This window comes from Rhinatrema bivittatum, chromosome 7, assembly GCF_901001135.1.
Source record: "Rhinatrema bivittatum chromosome 7, aRhiBiv1.1, whole genome shotgun sequence".
NCBI classification, from domain to species: domain Eukaryota; kingdom Metazoa; phylum Chordata; class Amphibia; order Gymnophiona; family Rhinatrematidae; genus Rhinatrema; species Rhinatrema bivittatum.
In genome coordinates this window covers 114057045-114071769 of record NC_042621.1, presented here as the reverse complement: position 1 = coordinate 114071769, position 14725 = coordinate 114057045, and the positions used below count along the sequence as shown (strand labels likewise).

The 14725-nt window shown below is 44.5% G+C and overlaps 1 long non-coding RNA gene across 1 annotated transcript in view; it reads right to left on the bottom strand.

Moving 5' to 3' along the window:
- The window catches only part of LOC115095389, a 49672-nt gene extending 40162 nt beyond the window's left edge, over positions 1–9510 (bottom strand). Inside the window, exon 1 of the long non-coding RNA XR_003857759.1 lies at positions 9386–9510. This is a non-coding gene — a long non-coding RNA (uncharacterized LOC115095389). The remainder of the gene's footprint in view (positions 1–9385) is intronic.
- Between the last annotated feature and the right edge of the window lie 5215 nt (positions 9511–14725).

The following is a 14725-nucleotide window of genomic DNA, read 5'->3' as shown; positions in this document are numbered from 1 at the left end:
ATTTACGCATCATTACTTGCACGTGTAAGTTTGAGGTTTATAAAATGATATTTATGCGAATATGTGCTATTTGTACGCATGCATCTCTGAAAATTCACCTTAAAATTACTGGATGGTTTAATGTAGAAAAATGTAGATTGTTTTAGCAAATCTATTAGATTTTGTTGAAGATATAAATAAACATGTAGATGAAGATGAGCTAGTTGAAATAGTGTATTTGAATTTTCTGAAGACATTTGACAAAGTTTCCTCAGGAAATTAAAAAAGTCATTGGATAGGAAGTAGTAACTGGTTAAAAGACAGGAAACAGACAGTAGGAATATTTATTTATTTATTTATTTATTTATTTAAAAGCATGTACTACTCGCCCTTTATTTATTTTTTATTTATTTAAAAGTTTTTAAATACCACGAATAGGACAGGTCTGACCATCTAGGCGGTTTACAGATATAACGTACTAATAAAATAAAATAACAATGCAATCAATTATTAATTTACATACATTGTGGTTAAAATATATCAATTACTTTTGGAACAACAGGTGATATATTGAATATCTGTAATCTGATTGTGTAAATCGGCTGGTTAGCTGATCTTATAAGCAATAGTTGGTGGGGAGGGAGGGAGTTCCAAAGGGCTGGGCCAGCGACTGAGAAAGCTCATTTGCATGTTAAGTGCCCTTCTTACATTCAGAGCAGGGTACATTAAAACACACATAATATGTCAACTAGGTAATGAAAAAAAGTGTTTGGTAAATCAGCAAAATGAGTAAAGCCAAACATCATATAGCATGGATGCACATGGAAGTTAAGACATTACGAATAATATTGAACATAGGATAACATGAGTATAAGGGATCACAGGAAAGATTTACAGGTGATTCAGGGGGGCTAAAGGAACTTCAGAAGGGAGTAGCATAGAGGAGAATAAGTTGTTGCTTCATGTTGGGAAAGCATTTTTGAAGAGTTGTACCTTTAATTCTTTTTTTAAAGAAAGCTCTTATGTGGAGGCATCTCACTTCCTTTGGTAGACTATTCCACAGAAGCAGACCTGCCGAGGAGAAGGCCTGTTCTCTGGTTTAATCAAGATGGGCCAGCTTCACAGATGGAACATTGAGCAGCATTACGTTGGCCTGTTGTGTTCCGCGCTTGGGAAGGCCACCAGTGCGGCCCCCTACCTTGCCCGCGACGGCGACCCGCCACGGGAACTCCGGGGAAGACCCCTGACCCGATGCCCATTGCTTCGGCGCGGGTCCCCGCTCTGGCCGCCGGGTGGGTAGCCGTCCCTGCTCCTCCCTTGCGGCGTCCTGCAGCATTTCCTCCGTGGAGAAAATCCAAGATGGCCACCGCCATCTTTAGGCATGAGGCCGCGCCTCCTCATTAGATTTAAAGGGACCTGATCCCTTTAACCAGGCTCAGCTGTTCCCTATGAGTCAGAGCAGAGGAAGTATAAAACGAGACTTCCTCTGCTCATTCCTCAACTTGGCAACTTTTGGGTTAGTCAGGTCTGCTTGCTTCGGTGAGTTCTTCTACTTTGGATCCTTGTTCCTGTCTTTCTTGGTGTTCCTGGTTCCTGACTTCAGATCGGCTAGCGGTGATTCCTGGTGTGTGACTTCGGATTGATAAGCGGTGATTCTCTGGTGTGTGACTTCGGACTGGCAAGTGGTGATCCCTCAGTGTGTGACCTCGGACTGGTAAGCGACGACCCTCTGGCACTTGACCTTGGACTTCGTCTTGACCATCGTCTCCAAGGGCCCACCTAAGTCCCAGCGCCCAGGTCCCTACGGGCTCCTCCCGGGGGGACCGCGGGCTTCCAGGGGTGAAGCTCCAGTCAGCCCTTGCACTGAACTTCTTGACCTCTCAAAGGTCCACCTAAGTCCCAGCGGTCTGGGTCCCTACGGGCTCCTCCTGGGGGGACCGCAGACTTCCAGTGGCAAAGACACACTTCCTTTCCTCGACGTCATGACTCTTCGTCTGCCTCCACAATCGCCTCTGTCTCCAGTGCTGAGGGTCAGCTGGTCACGTCTTCTGTTCCTGCCTCGCCACCCATCGGGAGAACCTACGGATCTTCCTCCTAAGGTATACCATCCTCCCATCGGCCCAAGGGTTCACAAGCCTGAACATAACATGGCCGACCTGAGGGACCATGAAGGGGTGTGGATTTTCAATACTGAAAGAATAAATGGCCAATTTTCCAAATGGAGAAAGGTCATTAGTGGAATACAACAGGAATCTGTATTTGGACCCATGCGCTATTTAACATATTTATAAGTGATCTGGAAAAGAGAATAAATGAGGTGATCAAAATTTGCACACTACACAAAATTATTCAGTTATTAAATAGCAGTGGATTGTGAGGAACTGAAGAAGAAACGTATGAGACTGTAAGAATTGGCATCTGAATGGCAGATGAAATTTAATGTGGAAAAGTGCAAAGTCATGTACATAAGAAAAAATAATCTCAACTAAATAAATATGCACAATGTTGGTGTTGCGATACCACTGCAGGACACACCGATGAGCGGCCTCTTACCTTCCTTGCCGGCTGAATGCCAGCCCTGTTCTCTCCCCGCAGTGGGAGCTGCAGCTGATGCTGTCCTTTGCGGCTGGGAGCTGCTGGTGAAGCCATGGCTCATGAGCCACTGACACCTGCTGCTGCACAGCAGGGAGTTGCTGCCTCTTCTACCTCAGCACATCTTGGAGGGAGCCCTGACAATGCTGTGTCGCCGCTGAGCTGGTCTTTGTGGTGCTATGCTGCCATTGCTCCTGCCCCTGCTGCTGCCATCCTCTTCATGGCCTGGATCTCCACCACTGATGCTCCACCTGTGCGGCACCCTTCCTAGGAGCACACGCACATCTCTGTACTTTATTTAAAGGGCCCGCAGCAGGAAAAGCCCTGCAGCCCTTCTTGATGACATTATCACTTCATCACTCCTGCAGTCCTATAAAAGGGCTTCCCTGTCAGTCCAACTTTACCTTCACAAGGATCTTCAAGGTCGTCCATGGAGTCTGCATCCTTCAAGGTCTTCCTTTGTCATGCATTTGTGATAATGGACTTCATGTTCCGGTCTTCTTGTTCTTCATGTTCCTTTAATCCTTGTTTTTCGTTTGAGCTCCTTCATGTTGCCTGTTCCATGTTCCTGGTCTCTCCTTGGTTCCTCATCCAAGTCTTCTGAGACTTCGCTTCATCCAAGTCTTCTGAGTCTTTGCCTTGTCCAAGTCTTCAGTCTAGTAATGGATGTTGAAGTCCTCGTTCCCAAGTTTTGCCTTCCAGCTTCTCTCTCATCCTTCCTCCAGGCATGCCAGCGTTGTGGTCCATGACCAGTCCATGGGTGCCTCCTGGCACAAGGCCTGTCTCCAAGTCCACCTTTGCTGGGTGAAATCCTTGGAGACCATCCTTGTTTTAGGACTCCAAGTTTCAAGATGCAAGTCAAGTTCCAAGTTCCTAGTGACATTCCTGGTTCCTGTCTCATGAGGCGTGTCCAGCCAGTGGATCACCTTGTTCTTCGTTCCATGCCTTTTTTCTCATTCAAAGCCTTGTTCCTCATTCCATGCCATGTTCCTCATTGCAAGGAATGTCCTGGCTTTTACCATGTCCGACTCTCAGTCCAGAGCCTCCCCACCCCCGGCATGGTCCATGACCAACCCGAGGTGGGTTGTGTAGGGCGTGCAGTGGGACTCCATGATCTGCAACCAATCTTCAGGCTGTGTAGGGCATGCTGCGGCGCAGTGCCCCTTGAAGCTAAACTGGAATTGAACCTGCACCTTTGTCCATGATTCACGGCTCCTGAGACTTTGTCCATGTTCCTCATCTCTAGTGCCTTCATCCTTCATCTGTCCTGACACTCAAGTTGTTCCCAAGTGGCAGGTCCAAAAGGGCTATCTCAGAGACCAGCATTGCATTTTTGGGTCTTACTCTGTGTGTGCAGGTTCAGTGGAGGCCTGAGTAAGCTAGGTTCCAAGTCAAAGCTAGGCTCCAGGTCCAAGCTAGGTTCCAAGTCCAGCCCATGTTTTGAAGTTCCAAGTTCCGGTCTTGTGGAGCTTGTCTAGCCAGTGGATCAACTTGTTCCTCGTTCCAAGCCTTATTCCTCATTCCATGCCATGTTTCTCATTCCAAGGGATGTCCTGGATTTTGTCCATGTCCAACTCTCAGTCCAGAGTCTGCCCATCCCCCGGCGTGGTCTGCGACCAACCCATGGTGGGTTGTAAATGGCGCGCAGTGGAACTGCGTGGTCTGCAACAAAACCTCAGGCTGTGTAGGGCACGCTGCGGCACAGTGCCTATTGAAGCTGAACTTGAACCTGAACCTTTGTCCATGTTCCACATCTCCTGAGACTTTTTCCATGTTGCCCGTCTCTTGAGACTTCGTCCTGTTTCATGTCTTGTGTCCTCAGCCTTCATTTGTCCTGATGCTCAAGCTGTTCTGAAGCAGCAGGTCTGAAAGGGCTATCAAGTGGCCAGAGGGCTACCCCAAAGACCAGCATTGTGTTGTTGGGTCTCACTCTGTGCGTGCAGGTTCAATGGAGATCTGAGTAAGCTACATTCCAAGTCCAAGCTACATTTCAAGTTCAGCCCGGGCATGGATATGTCACCTCCCATGGTGTGTACCTTGGAGCTTTGCCTGATGCTGTGCCGTGGTCCAAGGTCTCATTCTCTTGAACAAGTGACTGCATTCCCACATTCACAACAGTTGGGTTCTGTTTTAGGAGCCATCAGCCAGGAAAAGGACCTTGGAGTCTGGACAATACATTGAAATCCACATCTGAGTGTGCTGCTACAGTCAAAAAAGCAAATGGAATGTTAGGAATGATAAAAAAAAATGGAGAATAAAATAGAATGTCATATTGCCTCTGTATCAATCTATGGTGTGACCTCACTTTGCATATTGTGTGCAGTTCTGGCCACACCACCTCAAAAAAGATATAGCAGAGCTAGAAAAGATGCAGAGAAGGGCAACAAAACTTTTTAAAGGAAATGGAACAGCTTTCCTATGATGAGAGGCAACGCAGGCTAGGGATTTTCAGCTTAGAAAAGAAAAAGCTGAGAGAAGACATGATAGACATGTATAAAATATCATGAGTAGGTAGGAATAGGTAAATAAAGGGTGGTTATTTACCCTTAGAAATAATATCAAAACAAGGAGACACTTCATGAAACGAACAACCAGATTTAAAACAAATCATAGAATATATTTTTTCACTCAGGGCACAATAAAGCTGTCAAATCTCTTCTCATGGGATGTGGTCAAAGTTACTAGCATAGCTGTGTTTAAAAGAGGTTTGGAAAAATTTGTAGAGGAAAAGTCAATAAAACATTATTAATAGGCTAGACAAGGGAAACCCAATGCTATTTCTGGGCGTGAGTAGAAAGAAATAAATCTACTCTTTCGGATCACTTGGGTACTTGTGTCCCAGGCTGGCCACTGTCAGACAGGATGGTGGGATTGATGGACCTTGGTCTGACCCAGCATGGCATTTCTTATATTCTTATGTATGATGCCACTAGGGGTGCATCATCCCTGTTGCAGCTACAGAACATGGAAGAAATCTCTAATGTCCTTCATACCCATGAATATCCTGGCCCTCCAAACTCGTTGGATTAGTTAGAGGGGCAGGGATGGATCCCTTAGGGAAGGGATGGCCAACTCTGGTCCTCAAGATCCACAAACAGACCTGGTTTTCAGGATATCCACAATGAATATACATTAGATAAATTTGCATGCATTGCCTTTCAACATGTATAGAATGAGCAATACATGTCTGTGATGCAATGCAATCTATTAAATTCTACGGGTAGGAGCATTAATGATTTTTTTAAATCATGAAACATTAATGAATTTGTTATTGAAAAAAAATATTCCTGTAACTGATGGTGTCAATGAGAATACAGACTTTAGTAATAACAAGCTACTTAGAAAAAGAAAAACTATTGACTTAAGTGAAAAAGAAAAGGTTATCATCAAAACTAATAAAGAACTGCTAGATGTTTACCGAGACAGAAACAACATGTTTGGCATTGTGAAATTTTAGAACAGCTAAACCACTGGGTCTTTTAGAGACTTTAATCAGTGCAATTATTGAGTGTAAAGAAATTTTCACTATGCATAAGTAATATCCTTAACACACTGGATGAAAACAAGACTGTTGATCACAATACTATGAAAGAGCCTAGGAACACTTTTAACAATATATACTTATTACACGTCTCTTTTAAATTAATAAAAACTGTAGTCATCAAGGGAGCGCTGCACTAATAGGCATTAGCATTAATGGCAACACTAAACACACACTGATATGTGCTAATGCAGGCATTAACTAACAGCCCATCTACTAAGCACATTAATGAATGCTATTTGCATATATGTTAGCACTGATGCCAACCTCACACACTTCGGTGTTTGGGTCAGAATGTCAGCAACACCAGTTTTATTTTTGTGTTGCCACTGACAGGGTAGAAATAGAAACTGGCTCCCTCCTGCCAGTGAAGACAATGACTTTTTGGGTTGAGCTGGGTTGGAGAGGGAGGGAGGGAGGTGAGAATGTCTGAGGGTCTGCAGACACATTTACTTTCTTAGAAGGAAGGTTTGGCCCAGAGTTGCATTCAGTTGGTTTTTTTTTTAAGGGGTGGGGGTGGGCATAGGGGAGGGCCTGAGGTTTTCTGTATTTTGAAAGTGGGAGGAATGGAGGCACATTCACTTTCCAAGGAGACTGAGGGAAGTTTGGGTGGATCTGGATGGACATTCAGTTTTTCAAAGAGTGAAGGAGATTTGCCAAAGAACCTGGCTTAACCCCAATTTGGGGATGGGGGCAAGGCGCTCCATGCTAACCAGCCCTTTCACTTTGGGCCGGTTAAGGTGGAAAAACCTGACATATAGAAGATGGCAGTGTTACCATGAACATGCTGTCTTTAATACAGCCATGGTAATACTGCTGTGGTCTGTATAAAATTAGTTTGGTACCTCAGGTATTAAAGCCCAATATACCACCAGCAACAGAGCTGGCAGGAAACTTGTGCTACAGTGCTGGTTTTAACAACCATAGGGGCAGATTTTCAAAGGCTACGAGCGTAACCCGAAAAAATCTGCCCCTGCGCACGCCGAGCCTATTTTGCATAGGGATGTGAATCGTGTGCCCGATCGTTTTAATGATCGGGTTCGGCTGGGGGGGAAATCTGATCATTAGAGATGTGAATTGGGATGGGTTCCGATTCCAATTCACATCACTAATTTTTTTTAGTGAGGCCCGCGACGATAAAAACAAACCACCCCGACCCTTTAAAATTACCTCCTTAGCCTCCCCCACTCTCCCGACCCCACCCCCAAAAAACTTTTTACACACACCTGGTGGTCCAGGGGGGCCGCGGGGAGCGATCTCCTGTTCCCAGGCCATTGGCTGCGCTAAAAAAAATGGCGCCAATGGCCCTTTGCCCTTACCATGTGACAGGGCAAAGGTAGCGCCGGCGCCATTTTGAATTTTGGCAATACGGCCTGAGTGCAGGAGATCACTCCCGGACCCCCGCTGGACCCCCAGGGACTTTTGACCAGCTTGGGGGGGCCTCCTGACCCCCACAAGACTTGCCAAAAGTCCAGCGGGGGTCCGGGAGCGACCTCCTGCACTCGGGCCGTATTGCCAGTATTCAAAATGGCGCCAGCGCTACCTTTGCCCTGTCACATGGTAAGGGCAAAGGGCCATCGGCGCCATTTTTTTTTAGCACAGCCGATGGCCTGGGAACGGGAGATCGCTCCCCGCGGCCCCCCTGGACCACCAGGTATGTGTAAAAAGTTTTTTGGGGGGGGGTCGAGGTGGGGTTTTTTTTTTATCGGGCCATCGGCGCCATTTATATTAGTGGTAGGCAAAATGGCGCCGATGGCCCGACAGCAGGAGATCGCGCCGGTACCCCCCCACTGGACCACCAGGCAATTTAAAACATTTTGGGGGGGTTCGGGAGGGTGGAGGATTTGTTTTAAAGGGTCAGGGTGGGTTTAGGAGTTGTTTTGGTGTGCCGGTTTTCTCGCCCTCCCCCGATTTACGATTTTTCACGATAAATCGGGGGAATTTCTATTATATCACGCCTCTAACGATTTTTGACAATTTAAAAAATATCTGACGATTTTTTTAAATCGTCAAAAAACGATTCACATCCCTAATTTTGCATAGGCTCGGTGGCGCAAGCAAGCCCCTGGACGTGCGTATGTCCTGGGGCTTCGGAAAAGGGGTGGTCCTGGGGCGTGGCAGTGGTCCGGGGGTGGGTGCGGGGCATGGTGGCGGTTCGGGGGTGGTCCCAAGGCCTCCTTCGTTGTGGCCATGTCGGAGGTTCGCGCGCTGGCATCTGGTCGGCAGGCGTAAGAAATAAAAGGTAGGGTGAGGATTTAGGTAGGGGTGGGGGGGTGGTTAGATAGAGGAAGGAAGGGGAATGTGGGGGGGGGACCAAAATAAAAGTTCCCTCCAAGGCTGCTCCGAAGCGGCCTCGGAGGGAACGATCGGGGCTCCCCTAGGGCTCGGCGCGCGCAAGGTACACAGGTGTGCATCCCCTTGCGCGCGCCAACCCTGGATTTTATAACATGCGCGTGGCTGTACGCGCATGTTATAAAATCGGGCATAGATTTGTGCGCGCCGGGTTGCGCGCACAAATTACGCCCACACATAAGTTTCAAAATCTGGCCCATAGTTCATAGACACCCAAGTGACAGCAATGCAATTCTTTACAAAAGAGAAGGACTAAAACAGAAAAACAAATAAATGGTATCGCTATGTACAGGTACAGTTATATATTCGCTATAAAAAAGATCAAATTAATAACTTTCTTCTATAAATCATTTCATTATGTCAAGCAGCTGCTCTCTTTGGGTGTTGTCCTTGGGGATTCTTTTCTCTTAAGTCTGATAATCTCTGTTCAAACACTGCCTAGACGTCTGTGAGTAAGTTAACTATGCAGTATCCAAAAGTTCAACACAGCCCTAAAATACTGCAGTCTTCTAAAATACCTTCTGATCCAGGATTTGCTCCTAGAGTTTATCAATCTAATTAAACTTTACAGTTCTTCACCAGGCTGGAGCCAGTACAATTTTCATAGTCTACCCTTCAAGGAGGATAGAGCAGAGCAAAACAAACAAAAAAATACCATAATCCACTGTCTCAGTTCATAGGTCCAATACTGTTGCTCTGTAAACAACTTTTATATCAGGCACTCTCTAGAGTACCACCATACACTATAGTCACAACAAACTAGACGACTATCATCCACCCACAGCTGTTTATTAAAAAAAAAAAAAAAAGATCTACTTTAACTACTCAACTACAAAAGGAAGGGAAGACAGAACTATCCACTTTGCTTTAATATTGCAGGTCTGCCAGTCCCTCTAAAAATTCCAACTTCTCCACACCCACCTCTAAGAGATTGTCATGTAGTTCAATCTCCATGTTCTCAGGTTCGTTCCGAAGTCTATTCCAGCTTAGTCCTGAAATGGGCTTCCCTCCTTCCTCCTACCTCCTCCCAAGGCCAGCTCTCTTCCTCCTTCCAGTACTCACTGACCTGATTAAACCACTAGATGAGAGTGCTTCCCTCCCCCACCTCCTGCCTGTCACATGTCAGGAATCTAAGACTACCTCCCAAGGCCTTCTGGGAGATGTATTTTCCCATGGTAGTTCTATCCTTTTAGACAAGTACCCTGTCTGTTCTCCATTTTGTTCTTTGGGAACTAACTGCAATGATCACAATTATTATTCCTAGCTATAAATGTTCTGGGTTGAAACAACTGATAATTTATAGTTTGCATTGTTTTCATGATTGTTTTGTTGTAATTCCTACTGTGTAACATTTATAAGCTGCCTTGGATGCACTCAGAAAGATGACATATAATTACTGCAAATAAATAAATTAAATAAATTATTGGTTTTCTGTTTCATTATCAGAATACATTTCATTTGGCTTCATCTTTTCTGGTGACCTGTGGAGGTGGTATTAGAGGAAAGAGATGGAAGTTGGGATGGGGAAAGCACTAAAAAGAGGAGGAGAGGAGGAGCCTGAGGTGTGTGATAGACAAGACAGAGAAGGAGGCTGGAAGAGTAATAGAGATGGCGAAAGATACTTTAGGCACTGAGAAAGAGGTGAAAGATAAGGGGGAAACAGAGGGATGAAAGAGGTGATAGACAAGGATTGAAGACCTGAGAGGAAGTAATATTAGGTTGTGAAGGGAAGGTAAACTCCTGGGAGGACAGAAATGGAGAGTTGGAATTGAAATAAAGAGATAGAAATGGAGGGCAGAGAGAGATGCAGGGAAGAGAAAAAGATGGCAAGAATTGATATGAAATGCTATGAGCCAGAGTTAAATAAAAATGGAGGGAGAGATGGAGAAAGGAACAGAAATGGCAGTAAAGAAGAACTAAAAATGGAATTAGAGAGATAAGATGAAAATAGAGAAGAGACAGAATAGTACGATGAGATAAAAAATACAAAGATAGAGAAAGAACTTTATTTTCAATTTAAATAAAGTTCTCTTCCTTTCTAGATTTTAAAATGGTATATCATGCATTCACTTTTTAATTGTTCTTAAAATTATGTATGTAATAGCTGACATGCATCACTGCGCTACTTGTACTAATTCTATGCTTTTTTTTTTAACATTTTTTCAGGAGGTGGGAGAATCTACTTTAGTTTTTTCTCTTTTTTACCCCCTTCCTCATTCACTGTTTCTCTTATGTCTATACAGCAAACTTAGGAGGTCATGTATCAAATCGTGTTAGGGCCTTATCGCAGGCGTTAGTGCCCTAATGCCCATGATAATGCCATAATCAATGCGAGAAGTACCGCATCGTGAGATGCGAATGCAAATTTGAAAAATTTAGTCAAATGGAGGAGGAGTTTGGTTGGAATAAATAAAAATGAAGGGTGCTTAATTTATCTATCTATTTATTTAGATTTTTATATTCTGCTTTTTGCACTTTTTTTCAGCGCTTCAAAGTGGATTACATCAAAGTATGTAGTTATTTCCCTATCCTCAGAAATGCATGCTATCATGGGCTTTAACTTCGCCATTTTTCCCAGCGTTATGCCTGTAATAGCCTGTAATATGCCTGTAATACCCCAAAACCCCCCTGCGCACGCAAGCCCCGGGACGCGCGTAAGTCCCGGGGCTTGCATGGAGGGGCGTGTCGGGGGCATGCCGGCAGTGACGCGGCGTTTCGGGAGCGTGTCACGAGTGATGCGATGTTTCGGGGGCGGTGCCGCGGGCGTGGTTTCAGCCCGGGGGCGTTCCGGGGGCGTGGCTGCGGCCTCCGGACCAGCCCACGGACCGGAACATGGAGCGCGGCAGCCGGCCTGGCGCGCGCAAAGTTACGCCTGCTTCCAGCAGGTGTAACTTTGCCGACAAAGGTAGGGGGGGTTTAGATAGGGCCGGAGGGGTGGGTTAGGTAGGGGAAGGGAAGGGAAGGTGCGGGGGGGTGGGTGGAGGGAACGGAGGCAGGCTGCGTGGCTCGGTGCACGCAGGCTGCCGATTTTGGGCAGCCTTGCGCGCACCGACCCCGGATTTTAATGGATACGTGTGGCTACGCGCGTATCTATTGAAATCCCACGTACTCTTGTTCACGCCTGGTGCGCAAACAAAAGTACACGTGTGCGCAGATTTATAAAATCTGCCCCTGTGTGTTACAGCTGAAACGGGATTTATTGCAAATCCTGTTTTGGGTAGGGAGAGGGAGAGAAAAGGGGAGAAGAGAGAGAGAGAGAGAGAGCCTTTGGGGAGGCACATGTATTAGGCAACTTTTTATACCACTATAAGAGCGGGCATTCTGAACTAAGGTTAAGGTTTTGGTGGTGTGCTAGGTTTGGGGGGGGGGAGTTTTACATGCACAGTCAGAGGTTCAAACAGCACAGTTACCATCAGTAAAGATTTTATGTGATTTGGAGCGAAGAAAGGTATAAAAAGATGAGATTAGTACAATGTGCTTTTGACCTAGCGTGATGCATTATTTACCTAGCTGCTATTAAGCCAGGTCGAGAGTACAATGTACAAATCTCATCTTTGTGAGATGGAAATGGAGGGGGTGGGTCAAAAGGGGAAAAGAGAAAACAAGAAATTGAAAGATGGAGAATGGAGGCAATGGAGAATTGAAAGGCAGCAGGAAGAAGATGAAAGGGAAAATATTTTAAAATCAGGATTTGGTGGCTTACATCTAAAGAGACCTCTGCCTCAGGATCAGGGCTAAATCAAATGCTGAGAGCCCTGCTTTTATGGCTGTCTCTCCACCTATTTACAGGTTCCAGCAGAGAGTGGGAACATGCATTGGCGGTGGAGGAAGAAGATTAGCTGGCATGCCTCCTCAAGGTCCCCGTGTCATGTGCTGCCACCATTGATGCTCCTAGCTTGGAGGTGGAATGAGATAGATGGAGATAGCAGGGTTCGGTGAGAAGACAGAGACGTTTTACTTGCTTGTTCAATTTATGATTTATTAAGTTGACCTCAGTTCATATGTTTTTGCTCTGTTCAATGCCAAGAGCTGAGCTATCACATTCAGTAGGTTCAAGTTTTGTGATTGTTGATATTAATAAATAAAAATAATAAGTGGAGATGGAGGTAGAATTGTGTGTACCTAGAATTGAAAATGCAAGGTGCGTTCATGGACTTGCCATCCACAATTTGCATGTTGTGCTTCAGGAATGCCTCTTCTCAAATCGGATTTAAAGTGTCGGTGGTTGTGGAAGAATGCGCAGACTCTTAGCCACACTGAGGATGCACAGTTTTCAGACAGCAGATTAACATAGGTGAAATGCTTTTTGCCAACATAAATCACTTTGAAGATTGTCCTCAGAAAGATGGATATTCCATCATGGCTGCTATAATTATTATTATTATAACAATGTTTCTATTCTGAGCCCTTATGTCCTCTTGAGGCCACTGAAAATGAACTGAGCCCTTTTTTTTTTCTCGCATGCAGTGAAAAAAAGGTAATCAGCCAACATTGTTAAAGTATTCATGATCCAGCCCAAGCAAAATTAAAGACCATGGCTTGATATAAACATCCATGACCTAAGTTTATTCTCGTGCTAAATTTTCTTGCACCAATGTAGGAACATTCACAGAAGGAATAATACATCCTGTCACTAAGGAGTCTCTTTTAAAAACAGAACAAGGACAATATGTGATTAGTGTAGAATATGGTGAAAAGTTAAATTGCTGACATGCATTAGTATCTACTATTGATAACAGTAAACATATATTACTGAACTTACTTATACATTTTTACACCTGCTAATTGACTTGCGCAAGTGAAATCGGACTGGTCTGCAGTTTTTTGGTGGGAAGTCTTGGTGAAGGTGTCACAAAACAAAACCATTTTTTACAATTTTTTGGAGCAGCCTCAAACGTGGAGTTTTAACGCATTTGTTTTTGAGTGAACTACTCCACCACTTGTCATCATTTGCCACGATCTTTTTATAATCATATTCTTTATGCTTATTGAAGCAAATAGTGCTCAAAATGGTGCTTCAAGTGTCAAAAACAACTTACAAAGAATTTTTTTTTAAATGAATGATGCCAACATTGTCAATTACAAAAATGCTTAACTTATCCAATAAATGGTGTAACTTGGTTATCAAAACAGCAAAAAGGTCTACACAAGTCAAGTTACACCATTTATTGGATAAGTTAAGTATTTTTGTGACTGAAAATGTTGGCATCATTTGTTTAAAAAAATTCTTTATAAGTTGTTTTTGACACTTGAGGAACCATTTTGGACACTATTTGATTTAATAAACACAAACTGACTAATTTTTAAAAGAACAATCGTGTACTCATAAACACATGAGCCGAGATACTCTGCAATTTCATATCATTCACACACATACACTCTTAGCATTTAAAATACCTCGCTGTACATAATCTTAAGAGGTGGCCCGAGTAAATGTCCCACGCATATTACCAGAACTTTAGGTTTTTCATGTCCTTACTGTGGGGTGGGGAAGAGAGAGAAAAACAATATGACACACTGTATATATCTACTACAGTAAGAGGGGCACTTTCAACGCAAGGTGGGTTTGGGGAGGGGGATGCAGTGTGCTATAGCCCTTGCACCCTGACCATGGGAGAGGGAATGAAGGACTTGAACAAGTAAATGTAAATTGGTTATTTACTCTCTCAGACAATAGAAGGACCAGGGGGTACTCCATGAAGTTAGCAAGTAGCTCATATAAAACAAATCAGAGAAAAATCTTTTTCATGCAACATATAATTAAGCTCTGGAATTTATTGACAGAGCATGTGGTTATGGCAGTTAGTGTAAATGGGTATAGAAAAGGTTTGGATAATGTTCTTAATATTCAAACCCACCCTGAGCTGAAAGTGCCCGTCTTACAGTGGAAGATATATATATATACAGTGGAAGATATATATATATATATATATAGCTATAGCTAGCTTTTAGAAAGGCAATATGATACTATATATATATATATATATATATATATATATATATATACTAGCCGTTAAGCCCATAACAACGGGCTACATTAACATTTTTTTTTCAGTCCATTCCCATACCCCTCATCCTTCTCTCCCTCCCCTCATTCTCCCTCACCCTCTAGTCTCCCCCTCCCCTCCCCCTCACTCTCCTCCCTCCACCCTCCACCCTCCCCTCACTCTCCTCCCCCTCCCCTCTCCCCTCACTCTCCTCCCACCCCCCACTCTCTTCCCCCTCCCCCTCCCTTCCCCCCCACTCTCTCCTCCCTCCCCT